Genomic DNA, 14,167 nt, shown 5'->3' on the forward strand with positions numbered 1-14,167 from the left:
CCAAACGAACCGGCCAGGACAATGTGAAATTAGACTATTTTGGGCCATAAGTATGGGTTAGAAACAACAGCTAGATAGTGCTGAAAATAGCTTAGAGACGGGGCCTCAGTTAGGCCTTCCGTTGGGCCAGGTTTGGCGCAAAAAAATAGTCTCGGCTGGACGTCCAACCGAGCTTAGAATATAAACCAAAAATAAGCCTTAAAACCAGGCCCTAAAATGAGCTGAAATTGGATTTCATCTGGGCCATAAACAGAACTACATCAGGCTGTGAAGCAAGCTGAAACCCAACGACCTCCAGGCCATGGAAACATTAAGGAAATGGGCCCACAACTTGGCCAGAAATCTGACACTAAATAAGCCCTTGATGGGCTCTAGAATGGACTTAAAACCACCTTGAGAGGGGCTGTAGTGGTGTGGAAAACGGGCCCATGTATGGGCCGTAAATGAGAACCAGGCATGGGCCCTACACAATTGTAGGTGGGCCGCACCTTTACTCTGTTTAAAGCAGCGGGCAGCACCACGTTCCAAATGCGTGGGCCCCACGTTTTCAGCTAGTGGGCCGCGCCATCAGAAAGTCAGGTGGGTCACACCAAGATGCTTGCGTTTTATACCATCCATCAATGGATGTTGATTCCTGGCCGTCCATCAATGGACGTTGTGTCTAGACCGTCTATCAATGGACGTCCAGTGCTGGACATTGTTATATGTATAAAAAAAAGAAAAAAAAGAAAGGTATATATACAATAATAGATAAACAAGATAGTATACAAATAGAATACTATGTATATATGTGGTGGGCCCCACGTGGGACCCACCTGTTGTGGTTGGCTGGAGTATCCACTCCCTTTCATGTAATATATAATATCATATGTGGGCCCGACGTTCCGTGTTGTATCCAGCACGTGGGACCACCATGGTGTATGTGTTTCCTTCACACCGTCCAGCTGAGGACGGTGTGGCCCATTGGGACATGTGTGTTACACCAACGCCGTCCATCTGTTTTGCATCCAGTCCGCCCAGTTGTGAGGCCCATACATGATGTATGTATTATATCTAAACTGTGCATCCAATTGGCAAGTTCGTCTCAAGGCTTGAGACTAAAAATGAGGCAGATCTATCAGGTGGACCACACTGCAGAAAAACAGTGAAGATTGAACACCCACCATACAAAAAAAAATAAATCCTTTGAGGACCACAGAAGTTCTGGGTCAATATGATACCATTTTTCCTCTTAATTTAGGTCTTTGTGATCGTATGAATATATTGGATGGAAAATAAATGTGATGATGGGTCCTGTGAAGTTTTAACTATGGAATTCATTATCACCACTGCTATTTGTAGTATCGATCAGATGATCATTTGATATGATTCATTTTGGGTAATACTCTAAGAAGATCTCTTAACATAGATGAATGGTGTAGATGGTGGGCCCATCCATGAGGCCCACCTGATGTATATGAGGTCCATGTGTGAGGCCCAATTTAGGTCTTAGCTGTGGGCAAACTCCAGGCCTGGTCTAGGCCATTAGTTGGGACGAAAACCTGGAGGGCCTAGTCACCCTAAACAAGGCCCAAATAACCTAACTTATGAGCCCATCGTTGCCTCCACATAAGTTCAATACGTCGATTAGCTATAGTCTTGAAAATACTGTCTAATATGAACTCTTGGGTTGGAAACAAACCTAGGGAATTAGTCACACAACGTTGAACCGCTGGTTGCTCACGGGAGTGTAAATCAAGAAAGAAGTTTCGAACCCCCAGGTGATGATTTTCTTCCCCTTAAGCTTTCCATCTCTAAACTAGATTAGGAGTAGTCTTTTATAATAATCATAAATGATCTCATAGAAGCGAATGATCACCCAACCTGTTTAACTGGATACCTGCCTCACAGTCTAAATACTATGGGTCAACAATTGCATGCATACTTTTAAGATGGGTCAAACCCTTAATCTATATTATCATGTGACCAATCTATTGTATGCTCCTGGAATCCGTTACATCACCAATTAGTTTATCTTGAACACATGATTTGGATTTCTTAGTATACTTGATTTGCCTAATTGAAATGCATGCTTTAGAATTTGGTAAGTTAGGATTATATGATTCTTGGATTGCTTGCATACATGAGTTTTATTTCATTTATTAAAGCATGTCTGAAATCTCTATAAGGTTGTATTGGTTGTAAGACACACTTTCTTGAAATCTCTATTTATGGAAACTCCTATTTAAAGAGAGTCCGAACTTAGGGTGTAACAGAACGGATTGTGATAGGTTCTATTCACACCCTAAGGCGGTAGCCTCATGAGTCAGGGATTGGTTGTGAAATGGTTTCAACAAAAGGCAGGTATCGATTTCACTGAAATATTTTCATCGGCAGTGAAAATGTCTACGATTCGTATGGTCTTGAGTATAGTGGCTACGGAGGACTTACATCTAGAGCAACTAGATGTTAAGACAGCCTTTCTTCATGGGGACCTTGAAGAAGAGATATATATGCATCAGCCGACAGGATACGTCGCACCAGGAAAGGAGAACAAGGTGTGTAGATTGAAGAAGAGTCTATATGGCCTGAAACAGGCCCCGAGGTAGTGGTACAAGAAGTTCGACAGTTTCATGTCAGGAAATGATTTTAAGAGATGTCATGCATACCACTGTTGCTATTTGAAGAAGTTTGATACGTCGTACATCATCATTCTTCTCTACGTTGATGATATACTTATGGCCAGTTCAAGCATGAAGAACATCTCAGATCTCAAAAGACAACTGTTTAGAGAATTTTTCATGAAGGATTTAGGAGCTGCAAAACAAATCCTAGGCATGAAGATAAAGCGTGATAGGGAAAACAAGAAACTAGTTTTGTCACAGGCAGAGTACATAGCCAAGGTACTTGATCGATTCAATATGGGAGGTGCTAAGCCGGTTAACACTCCATTAGCCAACCACTTCAAGCTTTCTAAGGAGCAAGGTGCAAAGACACAAGAGGAATGAGACTACATGGCTAAAGTCTCATACGCGTCAGCTATTGGGAGTTTCATGTATGCTATGGTGAGCACGAGGCCAGACATTGCTCAAGCAGTGAGAGTTGTTAGTAGGTTCATGAACAATCCCGGGAAGAAACATTAGAAAGATGTGAAGTGGATCCTCAGATACTTGGTAGGTACTGTGGATATAAAGCTGTACTATGGTGGATCGAAAATCAAGCTACAAGGCTACGTAGATTCAGATTTGGCAGGAGATATCGACAGTAGAAAAAGCACTACATGTTATATCTTTACTCTAAGTAGTGAGAGTTGTTAGCAGGTTCATGAACAATCCCGGGACGGAACATTAGGAAGCTGTGAAGTGGATCCTCAGATACCTGGTAGGTACTGTGGATATAGGGCTGTGCTATGGTGGATCGAAAATTAAGCTACAAGGCTATGTAAATTCAGATTTGGCGGGAGATATTGACAACAGAAGAAGCACTACATGTTATGTCTTTACTCTAGTTGGTGTTGTAGTTAGTTGGGTCTTTCAGTTACAGAAGATAGTATCTATCAGTACGACAGAAGTGGAATATGTTGCAGCTACAGAAGTGTGCAATGAGATGGTATGGATACAAGGTTTCATGGAAGAGTTAGGTAAGAAGCAAGCAGATTGCAAGTTGTATAGTGACAGTCAGAGTGCAATACACTTGGCTAAGAATTCAGCCTTTCATTTAAGGACTAAACATATTGACATCAGATATCACTTCATACGTTCGTTACTGGAAGATGGATCGATTACTTTGAAAAAGATTCATACAAGTGAGAATCCTGCGGATATACAATGGGAGAAGCTAAAGCTCCGTTCAGCTTTGATTGGTCTTCAGGCTTGAAGACAGGGAGGTGGTACGCTCTGGATGTAAAAAACGAAGGTTTATGGTGATGTGTCTCAAAGTGGGAGATTGTTGAGATGTGGAGTCACATCTGACAAGGTCATTCGACTAGTCTAGTGCCCTGCTCAACTGGTCGAGTGGCCCACTCGACCAGTTGAAGACTGGCTCGACTCAAAGTCCAGCGAGCAAAATTGATTTTTGGTCCGAGGTGCTCGACCGGTCGAGGCCCCTGCTTGACCAGTCAAGGGTCCGGTCGACCATTCGAGCAAACTGCTCAACCAGTTGAGGTTACACAGATTCGTTTCCAGATTTTGTACGAACTGTGAATTTTTGAGTCGGTTTTCGCAAGGGTATGAAAGGGAAGTTGCCTAAACTATAAATGGGGTCCCTAGGGCTTTTCTAGGGTATTGGGAGTTATTCTAAAGTGTGGGCAAAGATTTTTCTCTATACATCTAAAGGAAAATGTTAGTATATTGCTTGTAATCTTGTTTTCTTCATAGTGGAAGTTTGCACGCGTGGTTTTTTACCCTTGTTTGGGGTTTTTTCATGTATATCTTGTCTTGTGGTTTATTTGGAATGCTTTGATTCTTCTTCTAGTTTATATTTCTTCTTGTTTACCGTTTGTGGGTGAGACCGGAGATTGGATCTCGGTTCACTGCGTTGTTGGCGTGCTGTGCAACAGAAATTGCATACTGAGTTACTATAACATGCTGAGTAAATCTGTGGGGCCCACCATGGACATGTATCTTATCCACACCATCTATCCATTTTTCAAGCTCATTTTAGGGCATGGACCTATGAACATCCTCCTCTGATGTGCGTGCACAAACTAAATGTATGAGGTGGTGGAAGATTGCCTTCACTGATGGTGTTTGCGTTGTTATATGCGGTTGATCCTTTTTGGGCTGACTATGGCCTTATGTATATAGTTTGTTTAGCCCATATCGGCTTCCTTGGTCGTGCAATACATTTTCCAATAGTACCCTTTGAATACTTCATTTAAAAGACTAGAGTCACCTCTAGCTAATTAGGATGCGACGTGTAAACGGTTGGCTAGAATCCGATGGCTTGCCTTGGGTGGGAGAATCGTGAAATTCCCCAGCCTGAATGATTCTGGATATATTGGTCTACGACCTGAGTAAGGGTCTCGATCATGAGAGAAGAAGGGGTTAGGCACATTCTCTCACCCGCATTTATGTCCAGTCTCTACTTTAAGGGACATGTAGTTTTCAAGAAAATCATATATCTACAAGAAATGTTAGTCATATGGCTATGCTTTGCATAACCTTACAAGAAAGCCAGGCAACTAAAAGAGAAAAAGTAAACAGATCCTAACATTGCTTCACAAAGTCGAAAGATAATGGATAAGCAAATAAAATAAAATAAAATTTGCAGGAAAAATAGAAGATCCTAGCCTTGCTTCAAAGATCCAAAGCCTTAGGCAAGCGAGTAGAATAAGAAATAAAAAAGTAAATATAGTAAAAGAAAAAAAAATGATGTTTGCAGAAAAGGAGTGTGCAAAGTGGATCGCGTTTTGAACTTGATCGAGATATGAGAAAGAGAAAATGAAAGTCAAATACACTTAAAAAAAATCATAAAAACAATAATTGGATGTCTTTAACCCTTACTCTACTCTTGATATGACAAAGTTGGATTTGCTAAGTGGGATTGATGTGGCTGGCTGAGGCAAAACCTAAGTGCAAGTATAGTTGTTGTAGGGGATCATAGGTGGTAGAAATTCCTTCTTGTTGAGGAACGGAAGCCAAGAAAAATTAAAAAAACTTCTATAATATTCTTTATGCTATTTTTTTTTTTAACCTTCGGTGGGATTGGGAGTAGGTGCTAATTAAATAGGCTAGGAAATCTTCGGCTCACCAGGGGCCAACAGACACATGTCAATAATTTTTCATGCAAGGTGGACATATGTCAAGAGTTAGACATACATGATGCACATGATTGTTGGTTGATCAACCGACAATCTACCTTGTCTATAAGCCCAAAATTGAAGCATATCCAAAGCTGAAGTGAACCACACCACTAGAGACAATGGCGATAATGATGTCCACCGTTGAATCCTTTATAACGACCACAATGATGTTTATTTATCATCCAACCTATTCATAAGGTCACACAATCATGGATGAAGGGAAAACACAAACATCAACTTAATCCAAACTTTTGTGCCCATAAGAAGTTTTCAATGATGGGAATGAATTCACACTTTTTCCTATGGTGTAGTCCACTGGAGCTTTGGATATGCTTTAATTTTGGGCTCATACCCTAAAAGGCTTGGTACAACATATCCAAGCATGGATAAGACACATAAATCATGGTAAGCCCCCAAGAGTGTACCACTGGCACTCAAAAAATTGTATACACGACTTATATTAACTCAAATTAAATTAACTACATTGTGTAACCCACTATATGCAAGCTACAATCCCAAGATCAAATGGGTTGAACAATCTTAATCTTTGATTCGTGGACACTTGTTTTAGGGCAGGACCATTTAATATTTATATTTTTAACCATCGAATAAATATTCATCAATCTTATATAACCAAACAAGCCTAATTTTTTTTATTCATAATATATCTAAATTAATTTAGGATGGATTAATTTGAATTACTTACATGAATCGGAGATGCTAATGGTTTCACACGATACAATATTTTTTCCAATGGAACAATTCAATCTCAAACGTTGAATTGGATGATCAAAATACCGTGTTTTTTTCAGAAATATGATCATTATATAATAATGATGTTAATTCCATCTAATGCAATTTAAAAACACCTAAGGATAAGTATTATCTGCTAAACTACTGGACAGCCTGGGCTCCCATGATGTGTTTTATGCAATGCTGTTCATTTATTTTTCCATATCATTTTAGGGCATGAGCCCAAAAATGAGGCATATTTAAATCTCAAAAGGACTACACCAAAGAAAACAATGGTGATTAAGCTCTCATCATTAAAAACTTCCTGAGGTCCACAAGAGTTTTGGATGAATCTGACTCCGTTTAAATATCTGCTCTTTCGAACTTGGTTTTTTTTTTTTAACACATGCACACACAACCCTCACACACTGACGCCTTAGTGGGATTTCACCACCTATGGGTACTCGAACCCTTGACCAGGTGTTTAAACTCCATTATTAGCACTCCTGTAGGCTCATATTGCATTCAAATTCTGGGATCCCATGTCTTACATCCATCAAGAACATGTCTTTCCTTAAGCGTAAAACTGCAGATTTTAGAGGCGTTTCCACTACATAAGTTAAAACTTCAATTAGATATTGAAATTGATCTATTCAAATAGATGCTCATGGCTCTGTCCACCCACATTAATATATAGTTTTATCCACACTGGTTATCCATTTTAGCATATAAATTTAGGATATGATCCAAAAATGAGGTAAATCTAATTCTGAAGACATTACAAGAGGCAGTGATGATAATGATGCCCAACCTTAAACCTTAATAAGGCCATCTTAATATTTATTTACCATCCAATCAATTGATAAGGTCGAATAAAAAGGAAAACCCAAATATTAGCTTGATTCAATACTTTTGCTGCTCATGAGAAGTTTTTAAGGGGGCATTTGGTGCATGGGTTTAAAGGGGATTAGGTGGGAGTGGGTTTTAAGATCCCATGGATCATTGCAATGTCTTGTTTGGGACTCACATCAGGTATGGTTGTGAAGCCCCTTCTTGTAATCGGCACCTGGTAAAGGGATTTCCGCAATCCTGCTTTGGTTTCGTGTGGGCGTTACTATACCCATAGATTTACGTGGTGTGGTCCATATAAACTCTGGATCCATCTCATTTTTGGGCCCATCCCATAAAATGACGTCGCAAAATGAATGGATGGTGAGGATATAATACATACATCATAATGGGTACGCATAACTTGGTGCGTGGTGGTTTGTGGCAATTCCAAACGGACTCGCTAGTGGTTGGTGTTATGTAGACCCCCACCATGATGTATGTGTTTTATCCACGCCGTCCATCCATTTTGAAATTCTAGCACCCCGAAATTCAAGAACTGAGTAGCAACTCAGTTCATGAATTTCCAAGTGCACGTATGCAATGATGAGTCACGAATACGTACAGTTAGCAGGTATTAACAAGTGATGAAGGATTAAGCTAAACATGTTCAGTACTAACCAGGTGAGTAAGATCCAAGTGCTACTAAAACAAATAAATACTCCAACATAAATACATAACCATCCGTAAATAAACCCGACAATTCCGGAATATCATCGTCTAGGGACCCTGTCCCATACTTGTGTCAATCCCTAAAATGATCTAGGCTCTAGCCCAATCCCACCATCATCCATCGTACTAATAAGGTCAGCCAAACGCCTGGAAATATACTTGCACTGTACGCTCATAGATCTCAATGATTACAATTTTTCTAATTAATAGAATAATACTTTGAACTTGACTATGAAGTTTACCGTGCGCTTGAGTCTAGGAGGAAGTAATATCCAACATTCATGAATCTGGGAATTCTCATATCTGGATTATTCTACAAAAATCACATGAGTTTATAGAAATTGTTCTGTAATTCTCAACTTACTTTTCGCATATTTTGCTCGGGACTAGTAAAATGCTGGTTGGGGGTTGTGTTGAGGGTCAAATATTGCATATCAGACCCATTTATTGCATGAATTTACAAGCATGATGCCGTTTAATAGCCTGATTTAATTGTATTTGTGATGCAGAGTGTATTTACAAGCATGAATTGAAAAAGGGTGCTTAAACCATGGATTTGACGCTCTGATGACACCCAAGGCAAGGGACGGACTCTAGGGGACCAAGATCGATGGAATTACACACTAGGGATCCGAGGAAATCAAGTTATTCACGTTAAAGAGGCTCGAAATTGATGAAAAATGCAAGATCATATAGTTCTCGCCATCTGATTGGCTCAAAACTTCATACATGGCCTGAGGGCCATAAATTAACCGTACATATCAAATTTCAGTCCTTGGATCACTATGGAAGTGCCCCAACTGACAGATCAGCCCATAAACCGTTGATTCTGGGCCCACCTGATATCTGGAACTGTCTCAACTTTGGTCTCGGTTTAAATAAGATGAGGAAACAAATGGATGGATCGGATCTTGCATATACATTACAGTGGGCCCCGCATAACCAAAGTGTGTACATGAGGTACACATGTGCCGAGCCGCACCGTACCGTGTATAACGGGTCAGCGCGGCTGACCCGTATCTTCTTCATTAAAACGGCAATTGCCGTATTGACGCTGTATAACGGACGAACGCTGTCCGTTTTTGCGGACGCTAGTGGGCCCCACCCATGGCCTGTACGGATAATCCAATCCGTCCATCGTGTAGAGGGCCACGAATTCATCGAACCTATGCTGAACTTTTGGACCCATGCAATCACACGTGCGCGATACAGAGGCCATAAGTGGACTGCCCTGCAACGTTCAAATTGATGTTTGGATGATTTCTTCTCTGATTCTTAGTCAATGGACATGAAAAACCATCCGTTTCTTACCGAAATTTTGAGGGCAATCTAATGGACGGGGTGGATTTCCTTGAAAACACCTCTGTGGGGCCCACCGATCACGTCAGCGCCGGACGTGCGAAAGGCTACGCACGTCCGCGAAATCGGACTTTCCAGGCAGTTGTGGCCCACCATCTTTGATCATATGGCAGATCTGAACCGTCCATCGTGTAGGCCAGCCAAAACACTTCCAAGAGACGCTGATTTTACAGAAATAATGCAAGGAACGCGAGAGTTATGAAGCCCCAAACTTGGCTGCGAAAAGGCTTTCGCTACGCGTGCGATAGCTTCCCAAATCCGATTTCCACCACTCCAAAAGCTATAAAAAGAGTTCCAAACGTGGAGAAGGGGGTATGCTTGAATAGGGGACGTCAGATAGAGAAAGAGAGGCGGAGAGAGAAGTGTTTAGAATTTTTATGTATTTTTTCTTTATTTTTCTTCTTTTTCCTATGATTATGTTAGGCTAAATCCCTTAGCTAGGGCTAAGAGGTGAAGCTTGTGGCGTGATGGGAGCTTCTACAGGTTTGATTTGAACTGAACTGATTGACTCTGTTTTGATTTAAGAAATTCTTTTAGTCATTAATGGTTTGTTGTGATTTAAATTACAGTAGATCTGTGATGGCTTGAATAATTCCTTTCCTTTTATTTTGATGTTCGGAAACCCTGTTGTTCACCATCGTCTCATAGACATGGGTGGATGATGGGATCCTTCCTAGCACTCATACATCTTTTGATTGGTTATGGATTAGTCTAAGTTCTGTTGTTTACCTTGTCTCTTAGGCATGGATTTGTGATGGAATCATACCTAATTCTTATACCTTTCATCTCTTGAAAACTATATCAAGTAAGTTCAGTATAATATCCATGAAGCAGGCATAAGATCTCCCTGATCTCTATAAGTGGATCCTCTGAATCCCTAGTTCACTTTCTCTAAATTCTTTAAGTTTAGATTAATATTTCATCATTATTCCTCAAATCACAATTGGTTTAGATTTCATCTTAGCCTAGTTCTAGATCTGGTTATTTTCAGATAACGTACAGGTTTCAGTCCCTGTGGATTCGACCTCGGTCTTACCGAGTTTATTACTACATCACAACCTTGCACTTGGGGTGTGAACAAGTTTTTGGCGCCGTTGCCGGGGATTGACGGCTACGTTTCCTGAAGTAGTTTTAGGATTATTTTAAGATTAGGACTTTTCTGATTTTTAGGATTTATTTTAGAATTTTCTAATTCCAGGTTTTTCTTTAATTTTTTGAAATTTTCTATCTAAGTAACTTTCTATTTTTAGATAGTTTCCTTTTTTTTAGAAACTAACCCAACTTTCTTATTTTGTAGGATTCTGAAATAGGTTTCTAAATTGGTAATTTCTCTCTTCCTTACTATTTCTAGATTAGGATTCCTTTTTAGTAAGTTTTTAATTCTAACTCTTTTAGAATCTAATTTTGTTTCCTATTTTATTTTTAGAAATTTTCTATTTTAAGACTTTTTGTTTAGAAACTAACTTTTCTGTTTTGTAGGCTTATTAGAAATTTCTAAATTCGGTACACTCTTTCTAAATTGCTACTTTCTAATTTAGGAATTCTTCCTTGTTTCTTTTTATTTATATATTTCTCTTCTTAGGAATTTTATAGGCTTGCTATTCTTAGAAACTAACTTGTTTTGTTCTATTTTGCAGGTTTCAATTTAGGGACTCCAAATTGGTAACTTCCTTCCAACCCTCTTTCTCTGTTTAGATTTTTATTTTCCTTCTTAGGATTAGGTTTAGAATTTGATTGAGGGCTGCGAGTGATTCATGCCCAAGTGAGTCGTGACAACACTCGACGTCTCTTGACTGAAGGAGGATTAGTTGAGGGGTTAACTGTCCATCGTAGGACTAGACACCGCTCGAAATCTCCTGAGTTAATGGAGGATATGGCTGGAAATCAACCTCTTCTACCCCAACCTAGGGTAGAAGATCTCCAAGATGAGAATGAGGTGCATCAAGCACCCCCGCCTCGTACCTTACGAGATTACTTACAACCGGCGGGGGTGGCCCTCATGTATGATTTTTCCTGAGAATGCAGGACACATGGATATCAAGCCAGGGGTGATCCAACTCCTCCCTAAATTTCATGGGCTTGAGTCAGAGAATCCTTACTTACATTTAAAAGAATTTGACGAGATCATAGCTACCTTATACTTTCTTAACGTGTCTGATGACACGGTCAGGTTGAAACTCTTTCCCTTTTCTTTGAAAGAGAAAGCCAAAACGTGGTTACATTCACTATGTCCTCGATCAATTGGCAGATGGAATGACATGACAAGGGAGTTCATTAAGAAGTTTTTCCCATACCATAAGACGAACACCCTAAGAAAGTCGATCATGAACTTCGCCCAAAGGGAAGATGAAACATTCTTCCAATGTTGGGAGCGGTTCAAGGATCTTGTCAGTTCATGCCCACAACATGGTTTTGAAACGTGGCGCATCACGAACTTTTTCTATGATGGACTGACATCTCCCATGCGCCAATTAGTCGAGACGATGTGTAATGGGGAGTTTATGAATAAAGGAGTCGATGAAGTGTGGGATTACTTTGATAAACTTGCTGAGAACACACAAACATGGGATATCTCCCCTAGACCTAGTACTACGTCTAGGCCGACTCACTCCAAGGAAAGGGGTGGAATGTATCTCCTGAGAGAAGATGATGATATTAATGCTAAGGTAGCTAATCTCACTAGGAAACTCGAGGCCATAGAATTTAAGAAGGATAAGGCTAAGGAAATTGTTTGTAGCATCTGTGGTTGCAACATTCATACTACTGAAAACTGTCCAACTATCTCTGCCTTTCAAGAGGTATTAAATGAGCAATCCAATGCTGTAAGCAATTACCAAAGACCTTTCAGTGGGCCCACCTCTAACACATACAATCCTGGCTGGAGAAATCATCCCAACTTCAGTTGGAGGAATGGACAAACTGCTACACCTTAAGGTTACCTAAATCAAAATCCAACTCAAGAGAAACCTCAAGAGGATTCGGTTCTGAAACATTTTCAAAAGCAAGAGCTTTTCAATCAGGGTATGCTACAGGCCTTCCAAGACCTAACAAAAGCAATACAAGGACTTAAGGCTGAAAATACGATTGGGAACAAGGGGAGCTTCCCAGCTCAACCTCTTCCTAATCCTAAACCGCAATATGAAGTTAGCGACCCAAGCTCTTCAAATCAGATGGAGCAAGCTAAATCCATCACCACTCTTAGGAGTGAAAAGATCATTGACAAAACCATTCCGGTTAGGGCTGAAAAGCCTAAGGACCCGGAAGTGGATAAAGAAGATGGATCTAATCATGCCCCACCAGAGTTAGAACCGGAACCTCAAGGAAAGCTGGTTGCTCCATTTCCCCAACGGTTGGTTACACCAAAATCGCTCTCTAACTCTCAGGATATTCTAGAGGTGTTGAAACAAGTGAAGGTCAATATTCCACTACTTGATGCCGTGAAACAAATACCTTCATATGCCAAATTCCTGAAAGACTTATGTATGAACAAAAGACGGCAAAATATTCAAAAGAAAATCTTCCTGACTGAGAAAGTGAGTGCCATCCTAAAGCAAGATGTGCCGCAAAAATTCAAAGACCCCGGTAGCCCAATCATATCATGTGTAATTGGGGACCATCGAATTGATCACGCACTTCTTGACTTAGGAGCGAGCGTTAATCTTATCCCCTACTCGGTATATAAACAGTTGGGGTTAGGTGAATTAAAGCCCACCTTAACCACACTACAACTTGCTGATCGCTCTGTTCATATACCAAGAGGGATAATTGAGGATGTGTTGGTCCAGGTTGATCGATTTTACTACCCAGTTGATTTCATCATCCTGGATACCGAACCCATCGGTAACACAAGCACTCAGATTCCCGTCATTCTTGGTCGCCCATTCCTTGCCACTTCAAACGCAATTATCAATTGCAGGAATGGTGTCATGAGTATGTCTTTCGGGAATATGACATTAGAAATGAATATCTTTTTCAACACGGCCAGACGGATAGAGGAAGATGACGATATCTACGATATTAACATGATCGATACTTTCGTGGATAACAGGACACCCCTTACCTTATCCTCTGATCCTCTAGAGACGTGCTTGGCCCACTCCCATGAGTTTGATGATGACATAATTAGGGAGACGTGTGTCATGCTTGATGTTGCACTGGTACTGGAAGTTAATCGATGGAGGCCACAATATGAAGAGTTGCCACAAACTAATGAAGTGTCTCTACCGTCTAACCTCAAGCCACCGAAGCTTGACCTAAAACCTTTGCCCTTTGACTTGAAATATGCATATTTGGGTTAAGAGGAGACATACCCGATGGTGATTTCTGCCCACCTTAAGAAAGAACAAGAGAGTATGCTCATATCTACTCTCATTGAGCATAAGGGAGCCCTTGGATGGATGATTGCGGACCTCAAGAGAATTGACCCCTTGATTTGTACTCACTACATTTATCTTGAAGATAATGCGAAGACCGCTTGGCAATCACAATGTAGATTAAATCCAAACATGAAGGAAGTGGTTAAGGCCGAGGTTCTTAAACTATTGGATGTAGGTATCATATACCCTATATCCGATAGTTAATGGGTGAGTCCAACTTAAGTGGTTCCTAAGAAGTCTGGAATCACCATCGTAGCCAATGCCAATAATGAACTCGTGCTAATTAGAGTCACTACTACCTGGAGGATGTGCATTGACTACATAAAATTGAATACCCTCATAAGGAAAGACCACTTTC

The 14,167-nt window shown here is 40.4% G+C and overlaps 1 non-coding gene across 1 annotated transcript; it reads right to left on the reverse strand.

The window, feature by feature from the left end:
• Nucleotides 1–11,739: 11,739 nt before the first annotated feature.
• On the reverse strand, nt 11,740–11,846 carry LOC131232113 (small nucleolar RNA R71). The gene has a single exon (XR_009164716.1). It is a non-coding gene; the product is annotated as a small nucleolar RNA R71 (small nucleolar RNA).
• Nucleotides 11,847–14,167: the final 2,321 nt, after the last annotated feature.

The sequence above is a fragment of the Magnolia sinica genome, chromosome 17, assembly GCF_029962835.1.
Source record: "Magnolia sinica isolate HGM2019 chromosome 17, MsV1, whole genome shotgun sequence".
Taxonomy (NCBI): domain Eukaryota; kingdom Viridiplantae; phylum Streptophyta; class Magnoliopsida; order Magnoliales; family Magnoliaceae; genus Magnolia; species Magnolia sinica.